The 23,397-nt window shown below is 45.1% G+C and overlaps 1 protein-coding gene and 1 long non-coding RNA gene across 5 annotated transcripts in view; both read right to left on the reverse strand.

Moving 5' to 3' along the window:
• Nucleotides 1–23,397, reverse strand: part of LOC490356 (lymphotactin) — a 190,195-nt gene that overhangs the window by 102,319 nt on the left and 64,479 nt on the right. The gene's annotated exons all lie outside the window — the stretch shown is intronic.
• LOC119872530 lies at nucleotides 5,415–7,669 on the reverse strand. The gene is made up of 2 exons (XR_005362143.1): nucleotides 7,421–7,669; nucleotides 5,415–5,733 (listed from the first exon to the last, which is right to left on the reverse strand). It is a non-coding gene; the product is annotated as an uncharacterized LOC119872530 (long non-coding RNA).

Here is a 23,397-nt window from a genome sequence, read left to right on the forward strand (position 1 = left end):
ATTCTATATCCTTCTCAGTCTCTCTCTCTCGCTCCTCTCCTCTCCTCTCCTCTCTCCTCTCTAGAGGAAGAGAAGAGAAGAGAAGAGAAGAGAAGCCTCAGCAAAATGTGCCAAATAGTCCTCATGGCCCTGAAGAAGCTCCCTAGAAAAGGACAGTGTTCCTCCAGCCCGGCACCCAGGAGGGAAACTAGGCACAACCACATGTAGGCTGCCTTGCCCCGCCCCCCTTCCCTCTTCTCTCCCAGCTCTCCTTTCGACCCTTGGGAGAAAAGAGAAAGAAAATTGAGTAGAGGGAAGTAGAGAAAGTATACGAGGGTGAAAATAAAGATCAAAAAATGGTGAGACATGAGCAGTGCTAAGCTGTATCTTCCTCACATGCTCACTGAAAATGATCCATGGAACCTTTTAACAGGAATTTTCTCTCTGCTCTCCCAGATTAGAGATAAGAAAGCCAGGTAAAGGCAAGACACTTTGACCCCAAAGTACTATGATGGAGGAGGCGGTTGGGCAAGAAAGTGGCCACGGTCAGCTCTCTCTCTCTCTCTCTCTCTCTCTCTCTCTCTCTCTCTCAAAACCACACTCCCTCTCCCCTCCTGCCCCCATCCTTCCTCCCTCCTGCCCTGGTCCAGCTGCTTCAGGGGCATGGAGTTCCCAGCAGCCTTTTGCTTCCTTCTCTGACTCTCTTCTGTTCTGGGAGGATGCCTGCAAAGCCAGAGCAGAGAGCTAATGGACCTCCTCCTGAACCTGGGTGAGCCCCAGATGCAGAATCTTGGCCACAGTCCATTTCTCAAAGGCAGCAGGCTCCAGGCTGTCCATTAGCAACAGCAGCTAAGATTTCAGAAAGGAGGCAGGTCAGCATTGTGTGAGACAGAGAAATAAGTGACACACGTGTGCTCTTTTTCTCTTAGTGACAAAATAGTAGTAACAACAATCCTTGTCTGTGAATTCCTTTCTGACAGCCTTCAGCCTCTCTCTGCCTCTGATTTTCCTTCATGCAATTGGTTGGCATTTCACAGACACCCTTGTAATATTATCACTCTTTTAAAATAATGATAATGTCTACTAGAGGCCAAACATCTACGTCTAGTGTTTCTGTATTTCAAAACCACACAGATAAAGACTTCTATCTCCACTTTACAGATTATGAAACTGAGGCTCAAGTTCATTAAATTGCAAAGCCTGCACCCTTTCTTCTGCTCCAGAATCGCTCATTTCCCCTGAGGGCTTCTTGGAATCCTCTTTAGCATTCAGTAGTGCCCTGGATATAGGAGGTCCTCAAAGCTTTCTGTAGCTAATGAAAAAGAAGTTTGGTTGTAGAGGAAGATGTGATGAGGGAGTTAGGCAGAGACACACAGCTGCTTTATTATCTGCAAAGCCAGCCTCCTCTCCAAAATGCACATAGTCATTAGTAAGAGGCTAAATTTAAAGCCACAATAAAACAGCCAGTTGCTAAACAAAAGCAACTTAAATAAATCTTAGCAGATTTGCATTCTGCACTGACAAGGCATTGAACGCCCCCAAACAGATGGGAGGGGGAAAAAAAATGAGCAGGCACTGAACCAAAGCTATGTTTCCCAAACCTTTTCAGGCAATGACATCTTTGTGATCTTGCAGGGACAAGGAAGTCACCCAGTAAATGCCACAAGTCTTAAAGACTGTCCATATGCAGCCAACAAGCTTCATGCTGATGAGCAAGAGATAGAATTTGAAAAAGGAGCTATTTCAATGTATTTCAGTTACTTCAGTAATTTGAAGAGAAAAATGTGAAAAATAAATGAAGATGAAGGTCTAGCAAAGTAATAGAACACAGAAAGAAGACATACAGCCCAGGATCCTAACATTGGCTAGCTTCCTCTCACAGTGTTATTACCCGTGAAGACATCCATAAAGGGCACATGACCAGGTGCAAAAACTGGCCTTGACCTTGACACAGGCCAGAACCCCTTGGCTCCTCCTGATACACTGCTGCCCACTGCTCTCCTTGTCTTGAACTGAACTCCTTTGGCCTGAACATTCCTCTAGCTTCCATGTCAGAACCCCCCTCAGTAACTTCCCACTCTAGCTTCTGCCTACTCGAGGACGTTCCAAAGGGCATAAGACAGAGTGACCCAGAGGCTGAGAGCATATAACCTCTGAGTCAGGAGAGCCATTACTGGTTTTATCTCATGGGAGGGAGTCCAGATCAGGCCAGAGGGAGGGGTCCTGCAGCCTCAAGAATCACAGCAAGGACCTACCTACCTTACTTAGAGAAATCAAGTCTGAAATAGTCAATAAGATTATTTTTCCTAAATAATGCCCAACAGATGACACTATAAGCCTTTCCCAACCAAGGGATAAGCTGTGCGTTTCACTGATTTGCAGAGCCTGACCTAAAAGAATGGTCTTGGAAGAAGATGGTAAAAGAAAAACCAGCATTCACAGTTGCCTTGTTTTTATTATTCCCATTCAGCAATCTCTCTGTTTAGAATGCTCATGATATACGTGGCCTAATTCTTCAGGTACCTATCTCCTCCCAGAAGATATCTCAATAAGTGGAGAAAAGACATGCCTTCTAACGGTTGGAGTGAAAGAAGGAGAAAAGGGGGCATCTGGGTGGTTCGTGATTGAGCATCTGCCTTTGGCTCAGGTCATGAGCCTGGGGTCCTGGGATGGGGTCCCACATAGGGTTCCCTGCGGGAAGCCTGCTTCTCCCTCTGCCTGTGTCTCTGCCTCTCTCTCTCTGTATCTCTCATGAATAAATAAATAAAATCTTTAAAAGCAAAAAGAGAGAAAAATTTACAAGAGAAAGGATGAAATAAAGGAGGCTCACAGCTCCTGTGTGGCCAGCTCCCAACTGCTGATGACCAAACAGTGATGCCCCACCACCCAAAGACCTCTTGCACAGGACCCCTCCAGCCTTTGTTACCAGACCAAGATATCTCCCTTCTGGACCATGTTGCTATGCTTTCCTCAGAGTTCCTCAGAAACTCTTCTTCCATTTTCTATTTAAATTCCAACTTAATGCAATTTTATTTATCCCTTTCATGACATTTTAAAATTTCTGCCTTGATACCTTGTCTTGACATAAGCTTCAGGGTAATATGCAGTAATATTTCTGGGACAAGAAGCCCTGAGCTGTGATTAAATTCAGGTTGTGGAATAATTACCTAAATAAAAGTATCTTTTTTGTTCTGAATCCTGTACAATTCAGAGAAGCTTCTAATAGGCTAAGGGAATTTGCTCCTGGTGATCATATTTATACCATTGTCTCCAAATTTGTTTAATCATTCACTCTTACAAGAGAAAGATTTTGGATATGCATCTCCAAAATACATCTATATTCACTTATAAATTTTAGACATAAGTGATTGTCAATCCATATAGCCTGTATTATTAGAATTCAATTTCTTTCTTATTTTAGATACAAATAAACAGAAATAAAAATTCTAACATATTACTTTTATAGCACAATAGATTATCACACAGAATGGATGCTTATACCCCACTTTGGAGGCTAACAAAAAGATAGACCTCTATGTGAGGCCATGATCATCTTTGCAGCAATAGTAACATTTCTCTTTCACCTCAGTGGGATACTCTTCTGAGAGACATATATATATGTGCAAGGTTCTCTAACTAATAAAAAATGAATTCTCCAGTCTAATCTAATGGGAATTACCATGACACAAATAATCTCCAATTGTAATCCTAGTCATTAATTTCAACACCCTCTCCTGCCTTTGATTATATGCTTCTTGAACAACAAGGTGCCGCAAAATTGACTGGTTTGCTTTCCACCTCCAGCCCCTGGTTTACCCCTTTATGGAAATGCTAATGAGCAGTGAAGTGGCCAAGCTGCCTGTGGGAGAAAGGAGGATGGTCACAGAGCAGGTATTGGTGTTGAAATCATCACATGGTGACGTCATAGTCCTTGTTACCCAAAGACCACAGAAGGAGTCCACTCTGTCACCAGGACTCATCCACGTCACTGCAGGTCTGTCTGTCCATAAAAAGGGACAGTAGTTGAAAAGGTTGTGTCAATGAGAAAAGGCAAAAAGTGAGTTAAAAAGTGAGTTTCCCACCCCCCCAACCCTGCCCAGCTGTAGTCTAGGGTCCTTCTGTCAGCCAAAGACGTGGCAGTCAGAAAGACACACCCTTTGGAGCAGCACTCTCTCAGCCCATTCTCAATAAACATTAAAAAAATAATTGAACTCCAATAAAAAATATTTTTTTTTAAATATTCTATAGACATCCACCCAACTCTTGTGATGCAACACTTCTCCAGAGCAATGTAGCAGATGACACAAAGTGAATAGAGCAAATCAAGGAGGAAGATGCTTACCAGCAAGGGGCCTAAGTAAGGCACAGCCTGCTGCCCAAATTGGGCCCTCCCTGTTACAACTGCGAGCTGTCACCCACCAGACCAATTATCAGCCAGGGTCACCATTCACTATAGATGTATATGCCTCCTGGGGGCGGGGAGGGAGAGCTGGGTCTGTGGGGCTGCAAAGATGAGCAAGACCCAACCCTGCCCTCAAGGTACTCACAGTCTGTAAAGCACTAAACTTAAGAAGGAAGGAAGATGGGATCCTGGTGGTGCAGCGGTTTGGCGCCTGCCTTTGGCCCAGGGCGCGATCCTGGAGACCCAGGATTGAATCCCACGTCGGGCTCCCAGTGCATGGAGCCTGCTTCTCCCTCTGCCTGTGTCTCTGCCTCTCTCTCTCTCTCTCTCTGTGTGTGACTATCAAAAATAAATTAAAAATTAAAAAAAAAAAAGAAGGAAGGAAGATCCTAAAGGTCTGATGGGCAGGCTCTCTGCTCCCATAGCTGGTTATTTCCCTGCTGTCTTGAAGGTAGCTACCACCATACTTGTCCAGCCAAGGGGTAGGGGGGTCAGCAGCCATATGGACCTTATATGAGCTATACAAACTGTGACTGGGAGGAACTCCTCAAACCAATTATTAGAGTATGAAACAGGGGATACAAAAATCCATGCTACAAAGTCCTCCTTATCTGAATGGGGAGAAGAGCAATATCCCAAGCACTTACAAACCTAGATTGTACTATTACCCATGGTGATCTCATTCTAGGTAGCCAGCCCCGCTTGCTGAAAAGCCTAAAAGCAAATGTCAAATACTCCAGAACACTAGGGATCATGTGAAACTTGTTGTTTAAGCCATTCTTCTAATAAAAGCTCCACAGTGTCTTTGGGATCAAACACAAACAAACACAGAGGTTGGCAGGCATCAAGAAACAGTCTCCTTGTCTATGGAAGCTCTCAAACATCCTATCTTCCCTTTCTCATGCCTGTGCCTGCTCAGACCAAGCCTTGTCCTTCCCAGTGACCAATGCTTAACCTCACAACAAATATTTATTAAATACCGCTTTGTCACTATCCTGAGAATATAGAAATGAACAGAACAAAGACCATCACCTGCATGGAGCTTACATTAGCATATATATATTACGTAAGTGGAAGATGCTTTAAGTGTCATGAAGAACAATGAAGCAGGGAGGGGGATAGGGAGGAAGCAGATCAGAGGAAGAATTGTCACAGCCTACAGAGACCATTATGGGGATGCTTCTAAAGCTGAGGGATGACCTGAGAGTGAAGGAATTGTGGTAACTCATGCCAAATGGGCTCAAGGACCAAATGCAGTCAGGTGTGGTAGTTGTGGTGACACTGTGCATGTTAGGAAAGGAGGAGTAGAATCTTATCCAGACCACATGGCAGTCTCAGCTCCCTCTTCATTTCTGAAAAAAAAAAAAAAAAAAAAATATATATATATATATATGGACGATAAGGTGGGAGGAGGGAACCATCATCATCAGAACAACAAAGGAATATGTAAATTACTCACAATTACACTACCGATTACCTTAAAGCCATTATTTCTCGTATTTCGGCAAGTGACAAGTTACTTCACAGAAGCGCAGACTTTCTCAGTCTGAGGAAATTTGTGATTGCTCTGTTCCCTCCCCAGTCCACGTCTGCTCCTGACACCAACCAAGCTGCCCTGGACTCAACACACCATCTGGTGGCCAGTGAGGGAAGTCTCTTACTCCCACAACTTTCACTAGTTAACCCTCCTACTATTTTATAATCTGTTTACTCTGGGGTATGACAAAAATGCTCTCTCCCTCTCTTATCCATCTTTTATCACGAAGAGTGTAGAAATTTCTACCATGAAAGATCAAATGTATCCAACTTTGGCTCTCCTTGTCTTGTGTCCAATTTTTTCTCAATTCTCTTAGAAAAACTTGGAATTTCACACACACAAAAATCTCCATTAGATTAAGATCCAGTCTTTTCCATGGCCGTTCTATCTCCCTGGCCACTGTTCTTCTTGCTAACCCCAGTGCACTCACATTAGATTTCTGCTTTTCCTTGGATATGCCCAAGCACATCCCTGCTTGAGGGCCTTTGCACTGCAGCGGCCTCCGTCTGGAATATGCTTCCCCCCACATCTACACTGACTGCCCCTTGCTTCTTTGAGAAATTCTATCAGTTATCAGCTCCATTACAGAGATATTCCTTGGTCACTACATCTAAAATCTAATCTCTCACTCCAATTTTTTTCTCCAAAACACTTACCACTATTTGATTATTTGTTTACATATATATCTGCCCTTCACTAGTTTATTGCCTGAATACTCCTATAAGAAAGGAAATTTCTCAAAGGCAGAAATTTTATTTTGTTCCCTGATGTACCTCAAGTGCATGCGTGAGGGCCTGGCACATAATAGCAGTTCTCCCCAATCTCCGCTGCCCCAAATAATGTAAAATCTGTTTTCATTGCCAATATGCATAAGATTAATGCCTGCAGCAATAACAAAAGAAGATAAATTTATAGACTTTCAATGAAAATCAGATTTACAAAGAGCCAGGAAAGCCCTCAAAATTGCTGAGAAATCATCTTCTGAATCTTCATATACTTCTTATCCCTTTTTAATTAAATGTGTTTTTCCTCAGACACTACATTAAAAATAAACATGGTTTAATCTTATTTTTTCTGTTTTGTTTAATCTTTGGCATGGTACCATCATGGTCTTAACTATTTACTTAAAATAGACTGTATTCTGGTTGCATTTTGAGATATACATGTCTGGGAGCCTAGTCACCAGTAAGTACACTATTTCTATGCAAAAATGGTCCCTTCTGAGTTCCAAAACAACCGACTTGCAAATGACGTTTTAATTATAACCCATCTGCAAACTGGGAACAGTCTTAAGAAGGCCTTTAACATTTTAGGATCCCAAGTTAATTTTGCCATGAACTTTTTCACTCTGCAGCAAAGGAAAAAAGAAAATGCCTGTAGCAAAATGAGTAAGGAGGGCTATATGTGGCCCTGTTAGTTCCATTAGGAAAGGGATTCAAAAGATCCCATGCTAAGCATGACACTTCTAGACAGCTGTGCTCATGAGGACAAGCCATTCTTACCTTCAGGGACAGAACAGAAGGACTCCTAGATACCTTGGGCTCACAAGGAACCAAGTCTGAGACACGGTATCTGTGGTACAGCTGGCGCTTCACTGACCTCACTCTTAGGCCAGCAACACAGTCAATGAAAAGTGTATAGCAAGAAAAAATAAAACCTTCCCAGCTAGTATTTATTAATCATTTTAATTTAAAATAATCTCTCTTCCATTGTAAAGTTTTTCTGCATATAGATCCCCAGGCTTTCTGAGTTCCTCCTTTCCCACTTCTGCTACCCAAGTCAGTGTCTGTACAGATGCCAGAGATCGTGGTGGTGGGGGAGACCTCAGATCTGCATGTGGGTCTGGGTGCCTCTCTTCACATCCTCATGGGCCTCCTGAGCATGGTGGTTTCTTGTCCACCTGTTCAGTGCCCTCTCAGCCTGTGCCCACAGCCAAAGTCAACAGCTGGTCGAATTCACAGTTTGCCTTCTCTTGATTTGCTTTGAGCCTAGTGGGTCTCCTCACTGATTGGTCCCACATCAGCTCTCACTAGCCTAGCATGGCCCTCTGAACTCTGGCTGTGATGGCCACTTGACCCCTAGGCCAGAGTCTACCGTGTAGCCCATGGCACTATCAACTGTTTCTACAAGAGTCAGCAGGCCAGGGAGGAATTTCTGGATTCTTCTCACTTCACTAGGAAGCACAGAAAGACCCCCGGGAGCTAAACTCAAAGTTTCCTTGCTGCCTAACCATACCTCAGCATTTACTTCACTCTGATATAATGTTTTATGCAATGTAGGGAACTTCCTCCAGGATGCATTCCTCTGAGTCCCAAAAGGAAAATGCCCCTGTTTCTGCCTTTTCCATCTGTCTACCTGGAGACAGAACCACGTGCCATAGTTCTCCATAACCACTTCCCCCCTTCCAAGAACCCATCAGAATCCAAAGGGGGAGATTTTCATTTTGTATCCTCTACAACATATTGTCTTCGGAACCACAAATCTTCACTCTCAAGTGCAGAAAACGGTCTCCTCTCTACTCTTATAGAAGAATATAACTTATACCAACCAAACTGGCTTTTAATATGGTAAAAAGAGCTAAACAAGTTTTTAAAACCTCTTTCTCATTTGTAAAGCCTGGTTTTCAAAACTAATGAAAATTAAAAAAAAAAAAAAAAAGACAAAACAACAACAAAAATACCTAAGATTTTTTTCAAAGTAATTTCTACTCTGGGTGTCACAAACTGGATATTTAATAGCTTTGTTTGCATTTCTGTTATAAAATCCCTAGGACTCCCTGAGGCAAACGATGCTTCTGGCAGCATAGGAGAGGAAATATGTAAAGGAATACATGAGGGGAAACACATTAATTTCAAAAAAAAAAAATTCCATTTACGTGCTTTCAATACTTTTCTTGAGTGTCTGGTGTGTGGCTGGCTCTAGGCAGAGGTGCATGTGGTCTCTGCCGGTGAGAAGTTGCCAGGCTGGTGCACACTCAGAGCACTGAGTGGTGTGTGGCAGGAGCACATATCTGACATAGAAAGAGTGAGTGGGTAACCAGCTCTGCTCATGATGTCAGAAAACTGGCTACGAAGGATTAGTAAAGTTGCACACAGAATCAAGAGAAGGAAGGAAGTCCAAAGAGGAACAGCATATGCAGACACTCCATCACACTTCAGATCATCTGCTATGATAGAAAAGTACGAGATGGATAGCAAAGACCATAATGGGAACGATATCATGGCATGGGAAAAGCGATACAGTCAGCTTGTGTTGAAGAAACATGGCCCTGGCTTCAGTGTGGAGGATCCAGTAAATAAGGTTGAGGGTAGAAGCAGCGAGACGAGCTAATGACAATAATGGCTAACTGAGTATTTACTAACATGCCAAGTATGTGTTTCATCCTCACTACAACCCTGTGAGGCTGGTACCATTCATGTCCCCCATTCACAGCTAGGAGATGGACACTGAGAAAGGGTCTTCCTAATGCGTTATACAGCTAATAGACCGCAAAGCCAGAGTCTGAATGCAGGCAGTCTGACTCCAAATCCATGCTTTTGTAGTAAGCCAGGCAAGGATAATGGTGACTTGGACCTGGGTTAGTAGCACCAGGGAGTGCAGCAGGCAGAACAATGCCCCCACTATAACGTCCACGTCCTAATCCCCAGATTTTGTATTCACCTGAAACTAGGGAGATCCTGCCAGACTATCTGGATGGCCCCAGTAGAGTCACAGAGTCCTCAGCTATGGAAGAGGGCAGCAGGATAAGGTGAGAGAAAGGAATGTGACAAGGAGAGCAGGGTCCAAGACTGTGACATCACTGGATTGGCAGAGGGAGGAAGGGGCCATGAGCCAAGGAGTGTGGGTGGCCCTTGGAAGGTGGAAAAGGCAAGAAAACAGGTTCTCTCCTAGAGCCTCCAGAAAAGCAGTCCTGGCAATACCTTGATTTTAGCCCAGTGAGGCAGATGCATGTCAGACTTCGAACCTACACAAGGGCAAGATAACATAGTTCTATTGTCTTAAGTTGCTAGGTTTGTATTCAATTGTTAAAGCAGCCACAGGAGACTAACTCAGGGCTAAAGTCAAAGCACTCAGAGATCCAGTAGATAACCCAGGATAGGTTTTCTCGATGGTGTTAAAGAGGACATGAATTCGCAAGGCTCCAGTTAGTTCCCAGAATCCACAGCCACTGACCTAAGTATTCATCCCTCCAAAGCTTAGTGCCCACCACTAACTCCATGCTCACCTTTCAGCATCTGTGCCCAACTTCCCTCCTTCAGCCTATTTGCAGCAACAACCTCACCAGCAACTGCATTTTCTCCCTTCTCTGATGTCTGCTTCCTTGTTTACCAGATGCAGAGCTTCAGAAGACAAACAAAAAAAGTACCCCATGATCCTTGTCTCCTTCTACCTGCTTCTGGCACATTTTTCCTGTGTTGTCTCAAGAAATGGACCCCTCACCCTGTTTGAAGAGATGTCGTATAATTAAGAATATAATAATGAGTTGGATAGACAGAGACATCCCCTGGGGGAGCTTCCACCCTTGGGCACCTCAGAGCAGTAACAATCAAGGGTGACCTGGTGGGAGGGACCCTTAAGGTAGGCAGGGAGCAGCGGAGGAAGGAGGGCTTTGGGAGAAGATTCCTGTGTCCAGACTGATGTCTTCAGAAAGCTGTCTCCCATCTCCCATCACACCTCTCTTGGCTTCCCCACATTCTGATTTTGCAAGCAGAGAAATGTCTGACTACACAGCTATGACCTGAGCTCAGGCAGGCTTCATTGAGAAGGTGCTTACAGTTTTACAACGTCAGAGTCACAGCTACCTGAGATGACCCAGCAAAGGGAAGGAAAGCAGAATGGACCTGAGGGAAGAGGATACTAGTTTTTCTAATATCTAAATGTGCTTTGCTGAGGAAGTAAAAGCTTTTGTTTAATGGAAACAGACATGAAATTTAAAGTCACAAATATATTCTGAAAAAAAAAAAAAGTTATCCTCTATTTCTTCTACTTGGCCATGAGTTTGTTTTATATGTTTATAGAATGACTGCATCTATTCACAAAGTAGTTACTGAGCCGAGTGCTGTGGTAAATACAACATCGATGATAGAGTTTCTGACCTCACGGGACTTGTAATCTGCTTGGGGAAACAGAGCACACAACCTCAGTACCACAATAATAACAGTAGTAGTAGTAGCTTCCATAAGTTTTTTAGCAATTTTTATTTATGGTTTTATCTGTGGTTAAATCCCAGGAAGCAAATAAGTTTGCAAGATTTCAGAGACGGAAAAGAAAGGAAATCAGACGGGGCCTGGAAGGCTGCATGGAGGAGGAGATATCTGCATTAGACCTTGAAGATGGGAGAGAGAAATGGAAAGAAATTTTAAACACATACAATACCAGATAAGCATAATCTTTGTGATGAGGCCCCGGGGGCTGACAGGAGTAGACCAGTTTGTTCTGAGTGGATGTTGGAAGGCGGGTTGTGGCCAGATCACAGAGGACTCTCACGCTTCTCAAAAAATATACTTGTGGGGAGCATCCGAAACCATGCATGACCAGGTGCATTTTTCTAAAGTCCCAATTTCCTCTGACGCTTTGGAAAGGAAAGTTATGTCTTTTAGCTGGTTTTAAAAATCATTTTCATAACAATGCAAATGCTAATATGATTTTTTGCAAATTTCTATCAGCTTTTAATATTAAAAATGACTCAAAGAACTTTGTCACTTAGAGCAGGACCTCAGGCCCATGAACGCTCACCTTCCTAGACTTGTCCTTCTCACTCACCACCAACCCCAGTCAATTTGTAAGTTCAGTCAAGTGTAACACCTCATTATTTCCTCATCTGACTCCCCTCCACACTGACTGACACCACCCTTATCCTTTATCCCTGGCTGGTCCTATGCCTCTGCCATTGCTTTTCCGTCTCCTTCTACACTACTTCCAGGGGGATCTTTCTAAAGGAAAATGTGATCACACCAGCCCTGTTAAAACCCCCCCAGCCTCTTCCCCCTTTTCACTTGGGCTCCAGCTACACCACGCCCACACGCCCTGCCCACCTGTGGGGTTCCCTGGATGGCCACGCCTGCTGTGCACACACTGCCTAGTTCACCTGACAAACACCTCGTCCTCTGAGAAAACACTCCCTGCCAATGTTCATGGCAGGAACATTGGCAACCCATCTCTTTATACCACACAGTCCTTGCAGAAACCAAAACCTCAATAAATTCTCCTAAGGGAATTCCTTTCCCTCCATTTCTGAGATAACTCGTCATCCTCCATATTTGGCAGTCCTATTCCCCGGCTTCCTTGAGAATCACCACAAATCTGCCAACATCTTATTATCTGAGAAAATATTCAGAGGTAAAGGAGATAGGGCACCATTTTCTTAGATCTTATATCTTTCACATAGCCAATCCTAAAGCACAAATTGTTCAAAATGGCTTACTCCGATGTTTCAGGCATTGTTTTAGGTGCCAAGGAAAAAGCAATGAATGAGACCCCATCTAGCACTAGAGAAATTAACAATTTTGTAAGTAACTCTATTTCAGACCCATTCTTAGAGCCAGTTCTTAGCAATCAAGGGTTATGGTTCTCACTTTCTCACTGGATGCATCAGGAAATAGGCCAAGGAGAGCCCCAAAGAGAGAAAACTCCCCAGTTAATCTAACCACATGGAGAGAATGCTACACCACCAGAAAGGTGGTGGTTTTGCTCTGAAACAGTGGGTTCCTGGGGCCATGGCTTCCCCTTTATGCTGTGACAGCACCTGCTTTTTACAAGGTCTCTTGCAGTACTGGACAGGAACAGACTCGTATTTAGAATTTAAAAGCAACAATAAAAACAATTTCTCTGAACAGAGGCCTTTGAATATAAGAATATTACTTGAGAATTATATTTAAAACCTCCAAATCCCCTTTAGTTGGAGACGAGTTAACATGGTCATCAGTCATTTATGGCCGCCTTCGCCTCAGCTCAAACTTCTGACCCATTCTCTCCTGTACCTGACCCGCCATCACCCCTTTAATTATTCTATTCCCACAGAACAGGGCCAAAGCGATTGCATTCATGGAGAAGAAAAGTTTCTTCCTCCTTAGTCATCCCAGAAGTCTTCCTGGGCTCATGTGTCACTTTTCTAGTGCTCCATCAAAGGAATTTTGTCCAAGACAGATATCTTCACCTTATCTCATTCGTCTCTTGTTCATAATTTGTAAGCTCCTAGAATCCCTATGAGGTGTCAGCCAGTTAGAGAAAGGTTATAGAGCCCCTGACAAGGGCCACCAAAAGTTAGCAGCAGGTAGACTGCACAATGTCTGCATAGCTAAATAATAGAGAAAGGGAGAAAAGAGACACTGGCATATGAATCCGTGAGTCCAAATCTGGAAAGTGTGGGAAATCTTGGGAAGTGGGTCAGAGCACTAGCATATTATGTCCCTGGAAAAATCTGTCTACCAGCCAAGAGGCAAAAGCGTTTCTTGTGTTTCATGAGACAAGTTGCTCCAACAGCAGCCCAAGAGGATTCACCATCTTCGAAACCAGAGGGGCTCAAGTCATTCTGGTCATCCCCACCAGCAATGTACGGCAGCACCTCTAAGTGAAAATAAAAGAGCTTCCAAACCTTGCTATTATCATCTGGCAAAACAGCCCACAGACTTCTCCTTAATGCAACTGATGACCCGCTGAAGACAGAACAGGACAGTAATGGGTCCTGTTTACCTCTTAGAATTCCTTTTCTCTATATGATGCTGCTCCTGGTTTACTTCCCGCTGCTCCCACTTCCCTACCTGACAGTTCTCATTGTGACCCTCAGACTCCTCAGAAACTTCCTCCACAGGCTAAATACCCGCTTAAGCGTAAGTACATCAGTACACTTCAGCTGACGCAGGACCATAGATCGACATCGACAAGGGTTTATTCTGAACTCGTGTAAATGCTTATATTATAAACATGATTTAGTACTCAACCATGTGTCACCCTGTATTACACCCTGGTGGCCGTGTCGCTTCTTTGGGAGGCAGAGCTTTTCTGCCTCCCAAATAGCCACCTGGCACGGAAGTAAAGAGCTCTGGCTCTGAATTTACAGAGGTCGCATCCCACATCCCCACCTGATAGAATAGGTTAAATAATAGAGCTATTTTGCAGGCTTGCAGATTGCATAAGCTGGTGTGCGCAGAACGCTGCGCCTAGCCTGGAGCAAGGCTAAGTGTCGGCCGTGTAGTAATTCCCACACAGGCCACGGTCTTTTCTCGTTCCCCCCTTATTATCTAAGGACAATGATAAATGTTTGCTGCATCTATACTGACTAGTGGAATAGGTGTCCCAGAGTGGCTGTGTCCTTCTGGAGCTGGTAAAAGCAATTTCTGCTCAAGAATTCTGATGGAGGGACGCCTGGGTGGCTCAGCGGTTGGGCGCCTGCCCTTGGCTCAGGGAGTGATCCCAGGATTCGGGATCGAGTCCACGGAGCCTGCCTCTCTCTCTGTGTGTCTCTCATGAATAAATAAATAAAATCTTTAAAAAAAAAAGAAAAAAAGAATTCTGATGGAAATGCTTTGTAACAGCTGCTGTTTAGAATCAAGTTTTAAAGCATCATCTCATTGCCTCCTCTGTTGTCTCCAAAGTTTTATCACATAGTCCTTTAAAATAAGAAAGAATCCCCAGAGCTGTTCCCGTTGCTAACGCAACATGGCTGCTACGATGAGTCAGCAGCTCCCCAGCAGCCTGCAGTGCTCAGCGGGGCGCACCGGACACCCCGCAGCATCCACCTCCCCCGCCACCCCAGGCGCTGCTGCTGTCTTGGGCCCAGGCCTCACAGCGTGGAGTATTCACAGCCTGATGCTGCTGAACAAGCAGAAGAGCTGCTTTATCCCAGGGTTTTTAAGCCTTGGCCACATCTCATCCTCAAACTACAGTTCAGGAATCAGAGCACGTTCCTGCCAAACAAAGTCCTCAGCAGGGCAGCCTGGTGACCATCTGGACCCCGGGGCAAAGCAATGCAAAGCTGGGCCCCTCAGACTGAAAAGCACCCTTTTCACTACTGATGGCATCCCACCAGGCCTTATGTGGGGTGGAAGGTGCAGGCAGGGAGAACCCATTGAGCAGAGCACCTCTGTGAGCCCCTTAGAGCCTAAATATGCTTGTTTGAGCTGAAGGGAAAAACTGACTATTTTATCTTGGCAAGTCGATGGGCTCTTCCAGAACAAAGATCACGTAGGGCTCTAGCTATGTCCCTGGCACCTAGCCTACACACAGCAGATACTCAATTATTCTCTGATGGCTGACAATGATTGATGAGTTGCAAGCCTGTTAAGCAGGGGTGTAGCATTGCATTCCCCACCCCACCACCTGTCACCCTCCCTGGCTTCTCTCCCCTCACCTCTACCAAATGCTTCCAACGCCCCAGGAGTAAAGGAAGAGCTCTATCTCTCTCTGTTGGAACTAGGTTTGTGGAAGCCAGGAGATTGGGGCTTTGTCCCTGAGAAGCCAGGAGATTGGGGCTTTGATGCGAGGCACATGGCTATTCAGCAACTAAATGAAGATCATAAGCACATGTATGTTGGTTATGATGCTCCTGAAGGAACCACCTCAGGTTCCAGAATGATGAAGGTGGCATGGCTCTTTTCTCTATGTGTGGTCACCATGAGCTTTAATGATTGAAATGGAAATCAGAGTGAAGGGGCCTCCTCAGTCCCCAAGAACGCACATAACACACACACACACACACACACACACACACACACACTATTCGACTAAAAGAGACATTACCAATGAATTACTACTGATGATCAAAGTGAGACAGGACCAGAGATAAGTTACCTGCCTAAAGTCACACAGCTGGCTAGTGAACCTGCCAGATTCCTGAATACCATTCCAGTGATCTTTTCGCTTAATTATGAGATTATTTTGTTGTTTGTTCACTTGCTTGCTTCTGTTTAACATGTTTTCAAAGAAGATCCAATTTCAGATTTTTCTTCTCTGAAAAACTGCAACGTTTCCCAGGTAAAACCCGGCTCCTCCAGGTAAGGGGTTTGTTCTCCCAAGGCCTTCCTCCCTTACGTTCCCCAGGGAACACTGTCTCGTCCAACATGGCAGGGGGACCTGGACCCCTCAGCTGCCCATGGGGTAAGTGATGAGCATGATTACCCCACCCAGAGATGGTGTGACTCTCCCCGTGGTGATCTGAAGCCCAGACCAGTGCAGTCAGCATTTGTGATGCTGGGGGTTCTCCATTGCAAAGGATTCTCCATTGCAAACGGGGTGGGGGGGGCGGGGAGTGTGCACATTCATCTTGGCAGTGTTTAGCCCAAGCCCAGCAGGGAGTGTCCGAGGGAGGGCAGTTATGCCTGAGGAGCGGTCCCGACCAGCCCATTTTGCTGTGGTCCCCGGAGGCCTGGGGACTGCGGAGATGCTCTGCGCTGTCTGCAAGCCAAGCTGTTTTAGGAGAAAGCGCGCCACCTGCTGTCTCTGAGCTCCCTCCACCTGCAGCAAGGATGTCCCCTGAAAACCGCAATGCCGTTATTTTTAAGCAGTTCAGTGTCTGAAGGGGTCAGATTCCCCACCCCAAGGGGAAAACATGGCACCTGTGAAACCAGTACCCACACCCCATGTCGTACTGGGAACCAGTGGCCTTCCCCAGGAGAACCCTGCCAGAGCCCCTAACAGCGTCTTTCTCCTTCCCTACTGCCGGGTTTCTCCTTTCCCACTCAGAATGGAAAGTCGCCTTAGAGACTACTAGTTCAGCTGTGGATGTGAATGGCAAAGAGGCATGTCCAAGGTCACAAGTGGCCCCATTTTATTCCAACACAGACTTCTCTCACACCAAGTAGAGGTTGGGTTGAATTCACGCAATTTGGATTTCTTTCTCTTCGCCTGCAGTAGAAATTTTGCAGAATTCTCTTCCCTGCCGCATTGCTGATCTCACCATGCCGGCCCCAGCTACAGCCCCCTCTCTCCTGCCTCATGCTTTGTAGTGCAGCTGTTTGTCTTCAAATGTTATCTCCCTTCGCAGAGCCCAATCCCATGAAAGGTAGCTCAGTGTCTGAATCTTTGTGTCCAGGAGGCTTGCCACCAGTTAAGCTTCTGGGGTGAGCTCCCCACATGCCACTTTCTTCTCAAGGGCTTCAGAAATCAATCCATTCCCCTGGCCTCTTGAAAACTTCAGCGGTGATCATGTTGTAATATATAAATGTGTCAAATCCACACGTTATACACCTTACACTTACATAATGTGTCAATTATTTCTAAAAGAAAAAAAATTCAGCTGTCACTACTTACTGATCTCCTGGGGTCCTCATGTCTCCCAGACTGAAAAGAACACAGGCTTCCCAGGTCCTTTGGCAGTCTCCCTCCCCTACTCACAGTCCCTCCCCGAATCACATCAGCCATTATTAACTTGACCATTTTATTTCTGATCACTCCAATAAATATATGAGATAACAAATAGGGTGATTTTAGAATTGTCAGAGTTTCCCCAAAACTTCTGAATGTTCATCTCTTAAAATAAAAGAGAAAAGATCCAGTCATGAATTCTATTTCTCTTTGCTCTCATCCCACCCCCAATAAAGAACCTTACAAGCAGAGCCAGACCTTCACAGTCTAGAGGTAGGAAAAAAGCCAAATGCCGCAATTTCCATCAAATGAGACTCCATGGCCTCCCATAAGTCACTCAGTGTCTCACTTTTCTCATCTGTAAGATGGGCATGATACTATAGGAACATGGAAGGATTAACTGCAATAATAAGGTAGTTAGACCTCACCAGGAAGCACTCAGTGGAGGTCAGCCATTATCACCACTTTCATTCACTCAACAAACTCCAGATGGTCATCAGGCCCATCTTGTTCCTCACCGATGTAGTGTGTGGCAAAAATCAGCTCTGCGGTCAACAGGTGTTTAATTAATTAGGCAATTTATTTAACAAAACAAGCTACTGATAAAGCAGGAGGAGGATGAAAGGCAGAAATCTTGAAGGCAGCTGACAGGACTCTGGGCTGAAATGTAAGCCACAATAACTTCGGGGGAGTTCCAGGGAGTACCAGGAGGGAAGCTGCCTTGGAAAGGCTGGGAAGAGAGGGAAGCAACATCAAGACCTCCACCCTTCACTTCATTAAAGACACTGTAAGTCAAGGACACTCGGTGGGGAAGGGACAGTCTCTTCCATAAAGGTGCTGGGAAGGCTGGCCATCCACATGCAAAAGAGTGGAATTGAAACCCTGTCTCACTGTCTCACGTCACTCACAAAAATTAACTCGAAATTGATTAAAGATGTAAGTGTAAGATCCGGAACCATACCTACCTTAAACTTACACAGTATTATATATCTCAATTATATTTCAATAAAACTGGGAAAATAAAAAAATAATAATAATAAAGTTTTTAAAAATGTTTAAAACTGGCATGAGCGAAACCCATGGCCTTGGGCTCTGCTTGCAGGTTCTCCCATGGAGCATGCAGAGGCAGCAGAACCTTCTTTGCCAGGCACCGAGGACTCCCATCGGCCAGGCACCTAGGGGTGAGCAGCAGGGGATACAAGGGGTGTCTTTTGAGCAGCAAGCTGGCTCACAGGTGAACCATCTGGAGACACTTAAGGGGAGGCAGGTCCCTTTTGCTCCACATAACATCACCAAAGAACCATTTGGGCCTTTGCACCCTAAAGAGGCTAAGGAAGCCATTTAGCAGAATGCTGACACCACCTATATGGGCATCTTGGTCAAGCCCTGGAACAAAACTCTGGGAACAGAAAAACGCTTTTTACACAGGACCCTGAGTTCACAATCTGTCAGTGGTACGGCGATGGTGATGACCACAAAATGTCCCCATGTGCAACTCACACTGTCAACCTAGAGGTAGAGATAAAGCTCTCTAATTGTTATTAGAAGTACTTTGAGAATATATTTATAAATTAGCACATATTTTGTTTCTATCTTTTGATTGTTTTAATAAAACTATAACTTTTAAGGCAAGTTTCTTAAAGTCCCAGCGGTTCTTTCTGTGCTTGTCTGTGTCTGGCCCATGGGGCACACTCAGAGCAGCTCCAACAGCTGTGTCCCCAAAGACAGCCGGGCTACACGATGCCTCTCTCTTCTGCATGCAGCGGTCATGTGCCCCACTCCATTTATTCACAAAGACCTGCAACTGTGAAGATCACTGCTACACAACCATGGTTCTCAAACATTGGTGGTGACCTTAATTATCCAGAGCATTGTTCAGATTAGAGATGCTCCAGCTCTACCTGCTGAATCTGAATCTGTGAGGGTAATCTTAAGTTCCCAGGTGTTTCTGATCCTTTAACAAGATCCCAGGGGATTCACCTGCATCGCCAACACTGCTCTAGGACTAAGGCCATGACCTCCTGGAACATTGGTCAAGATTTTTGAATGACCAGGAGCAGCTGGTTGATCAGGACCCTCCAGCCAACCTTGGAAATCTTCTCTGCTACCCACCCCTAGTTGCCATAGTGACCGACATCTGAGGTAATGAAGGGGATAAACCCCAGATGGTAGCAAACAGAAGCCCAATCCAAATTCCAGTCTTGCTAATGTTCAAGCAGAGCAGCCATGGGAAACTCACTTAACCTTTCTGATCCACAGTTCCCCTCATCTGTAAAGTGGAGAAAGCTCAAAGATTCCCAAAGGTCTTCCCACTTCTTCATGTCACTCTTATCCCCAACCCCCATCCATTTGACGCATATGCAAAATCAAAGTTGGAAGGGATCTTAGATTACCTGGTCCCAGCTCCTTCCTCGGAATCACCATTTTACACATGAATAACCTGAGTCACATGTAGAATCTGAGGCAAGTTAAGTTCCAGCCCAATCCATGAAGTGCAGAGCCCTGAAGAGAACCCAGAGCTCCTGGGGCCGAGTTCAGTATGTGTTGCACCGTACAGTAAGAGGAAGCATCACTTCTAGGTTGGGCAGCCCACCAATATTTGTCCACAGGAAGTTTACTGGGGGTGCACTTAGTAATAATACCTTTAAGGAAGAGAAGCAAAATTAAGCAGAGGGAGAAGTTGAGTAATACAGGAAGCTCAGAAGCTGGACTTCCTTACAAAGTTGTCCTGAATCAAGACAAATGCGCCAGGCCATATTCCACACCAACCAGTCATTGGATGTGGGCTTCCCTTCAGGAGGAGCTGTGACCTCAGGCTACCTTCGGAGGAGCTTAATTCCTAGAGGGGGACTCAGATGTGAGTCATTAACAGCCAACACTCAGCACTTGGAGGAATAAGTGCCTTGGTCCCCTACAGGAATTCTGGGCAGCATACCGCAGCATCCTGTACAGTGCAGCTTTCATACCACCTGGATCATTTACTTCATATTATAAGTGTGACCTTCTGGGAGCAACTTCTATGCTCTTCTGGTGGTTTTATTCAAGAGGAAACTACCAGAGGAAGATTAATGAGACAAACTACTACTCCCACATCTGATCTTGAGGCTACAACTGAACCTCACCATCTCTGTCCGTCCTCTTCTATCCATTTTGGATTCCTCTCACCTCGAGCCAACGCCTCTGTTGTTCTAGGTAGCTTACCTAGTGGAGTGACCCAGACCTTCATCCCTAAGGAGACCAAGCCCCTGGTCACCACATCACACCATTCTCTGGCATGGCTGTTACACTTGCCCATTTACCTCATATCAGGCAGGGGTGTACCAAGAGATGCCCCAGTGGCTACTTGAATGCTAAACATATTCAGTTCCTTCCCCTTTATGTAACAATAGTACTACTTCCTCCTGATGACCAGGGTCAATGGCTCCTGCCCAAGCAGCAACCTCTTTCCTTGCCTGCTGATCTCCTGGTACCAGGAGTTGGAAGAGATCAGAAGATCCCCGCTGTACTCTCTGGTGTAAGCATTCCCCACCTCCCTGGGAACCAGCCTCTTTAGACCCACAGAGTCTGCATCTGTGAGGATGGGGAGCACAAATATCACAGGTGGGTCCCTGGGAGGGATGGTAAGCAGGACCACTGCTACCCACTTGGTTCCCAGCCTCCTCTAGTGGTTGTTTAGAGTGTATACCATATGGATTGTCTTGATCCCTGCCACCATGGAACCACTGCTCCATTCCCATAGCCACTGTTCAAACACCGAAGGTGGCCGAAGAACAGAGGCTGGCTGACGTCAGTGAGCTGAGTCACTTTGTCTGCTTAGTTGTTCAGTGCAGCCTCTCCTGCCGTGGCTGTGCTCTGGTGGAATTAACATGAAATGCAATGATCCTAACTCTTTATGCCCCCTCCCGGAAGTCCATCTACATGCCTCTTCCCCAGTCCCCCATGCCCTAAATCTTTCCATCTTTTTCTCTGCAGGCACCTACCAACAGCCACACCCTTCACTATTTCTCGTTGAGTCTGTGGATATCACTATTTCAGTCCAGTTCTCTTTCCACACGGAAAGGATGGCCAGGACTACCACTCAAAGCCCCACCTATTGAGAGGCTTTCCTCTCACCTCTTTCTTTATAAGCCACTGGCAAGTGGGGCCATAATTCAAAGAAATCCATTATAGCTTGCACCCACATACAGAGTCAAGCCATCTCATAAACCACACTTGATATTTCTTCTCCTCCCTAAGCTGTTCATAAGTGAGGCTCCGTTGCAACCATAGGCATAGGTGTCAGGTTAAGGAGCAGCAATAGTAGTGGTGACAAGAGGTCTGAGCCACTTGCTTGTGTAGCTTCCTTGAGATCTCTGGCCCTGCCTCTGCTTGATACTAGACTAACCCCTTGCATTTTACAGACCCACCTGAAAGAACACAACCCACCTCCCTTTAGCTGCAAGAACTCTTGACAAGGTCTCAAAAATGAGTCATCAGCAACCAACACTCTAGCAATGGGAGGAATGAGTACCTTGACCCTTAAGGGGATATCTGGACAATGCACTACAGAATCCTCTCTGGCGGCCAATCAAATCTTCATAATGAACCTGTGACTAAGATAGAGCTACCTAATACCTTGAAGGTAAAAAATCTGACATATCTCTAGATTAAACAGTCATTGATGGCAAATCAATCCAGCATTAGAATAAGAGTTCCTGAACTCACACTGTCCAGTAGAAATATTAATGTGAGCCACATATGTAATTTTAGATTTTCTAGTAGCAACATTAAAAATAGTAAAAGGAAACAGATGGGATTAATTTTAGTAATATATCTTATTTAACCCAAGAGATCCAAAATATTATCATTTCAAAATGTAATCAGTATTATAAATTAATGAGATATTTTACATTCTTTTTACCATACTGTTTTTGAGATCTGGCATGTGTTTTACATCTCAACTTGAACTAGCCACGTTTCAAGTGCTCGGTAGCCACATGTCCCTAGAGGCAACCATATGGGAAGCTATAGTTTTCGACTCTATCCAATTCTCTTCTCTATCCTCCCTGAGATACTCCTTTTGAATTGGCAGGACCAGGAATCTGGGGAGGAGATGCTTACGCAATAATCCTGCCTCTGGTGGAAATCTGTGTCCTTGCCATTTATGAAGCTTCCAGAATCCCCACTCCTTTGGCACAACATATTGTTCAGCCCCCATTTAGCTTCACAGGTGTTGCTACCACTTGCTGGGAAGGCTCAATATGAAAAGAAAAGAAAAAAGCAGTAGTAGACAAATGTTTAACTCCATCTCTGTGTGTACCCTATAATTTAATGCTAAATCCAGCTCGATTTGGTTTCTGTGGCAACCAAGAGAACCAGCTCTCCACAGCTCATATGTCCAATTTCTAAATGCAGGGTGCCTACAACACACTCAGCATCCCAAATGTCTGAGCTCTGATGTTTTCAGAAGCCCCTGATTCTGAGCTTGATCCACAAGTACCTGGATGCAGTATGGGAGCTTCTATTAAAGTCTGCCCGACACAGCAAATGTTGGAAAGGTAGGACTAGGCAGCTTTCCATCCTACCAATCTTTAGAACTGGGAAAGCTCTTCTTTGGACTGGAAAGACTTGGGAGAGGGACTTTGTGAAGTTAAAATGAGGCGTTATGCCTGCCCATGGTCATTGGCAACCGATGAAGCCCTAGCAGATGTGCCTGTTCTGCATGGATGGGCCCCTGGGAGCAATCATGAGTGCTCAAAAGCCAATTTGCTTTCTTCTGTCTCCTTCCTTTCAGCAAGTAGCATGCAAGGGATTCAGAGGGAGTGGATTTATATCCTGGCTCCAGCACTGACTTAGAGCCTTGAGATGTTTCTTTGTCTCTGGGCCTAGAGATGTGAAGCCATCCTAGGAAACCCATCTGCCATCTCTGGCCAAAGCCCCAAGATTGGAGGGAATGATTTAAGGATCTTCTGTGTTAGGCCCTCCCCATTCAGTATGAAGTTCCTTCCCATTGGCTCAGAACCCCAGAACAGACCTGTGTCCTTAGAAGCCTCCAGATCAGTGATTTCCACAATTTTCTGACCACAACCCACAACACAAAATGCCATGGGTCACATCATGACCCAGGACACTTGTCTACCCCTATTCCCAATGAGTTCCTCCAATCTATTCTCCACACTCACTCTATACAGAGTGACCT

The sequence above is a fragment of the Canis lupus genome, chromosome 7 (assembly GCF_011100685.1).
Source record: "Canis lupus familiaris isolate Mischka breed German Shepherd chromosome 7, alternate assembly UU_Cfam_GSD_1.0, whole genome shotgun sequence".
NCBI lineage: Eukaryota > Metazoa > Chordata > Mammalia > Carnivora > Canidae > Canis > Canis lupus.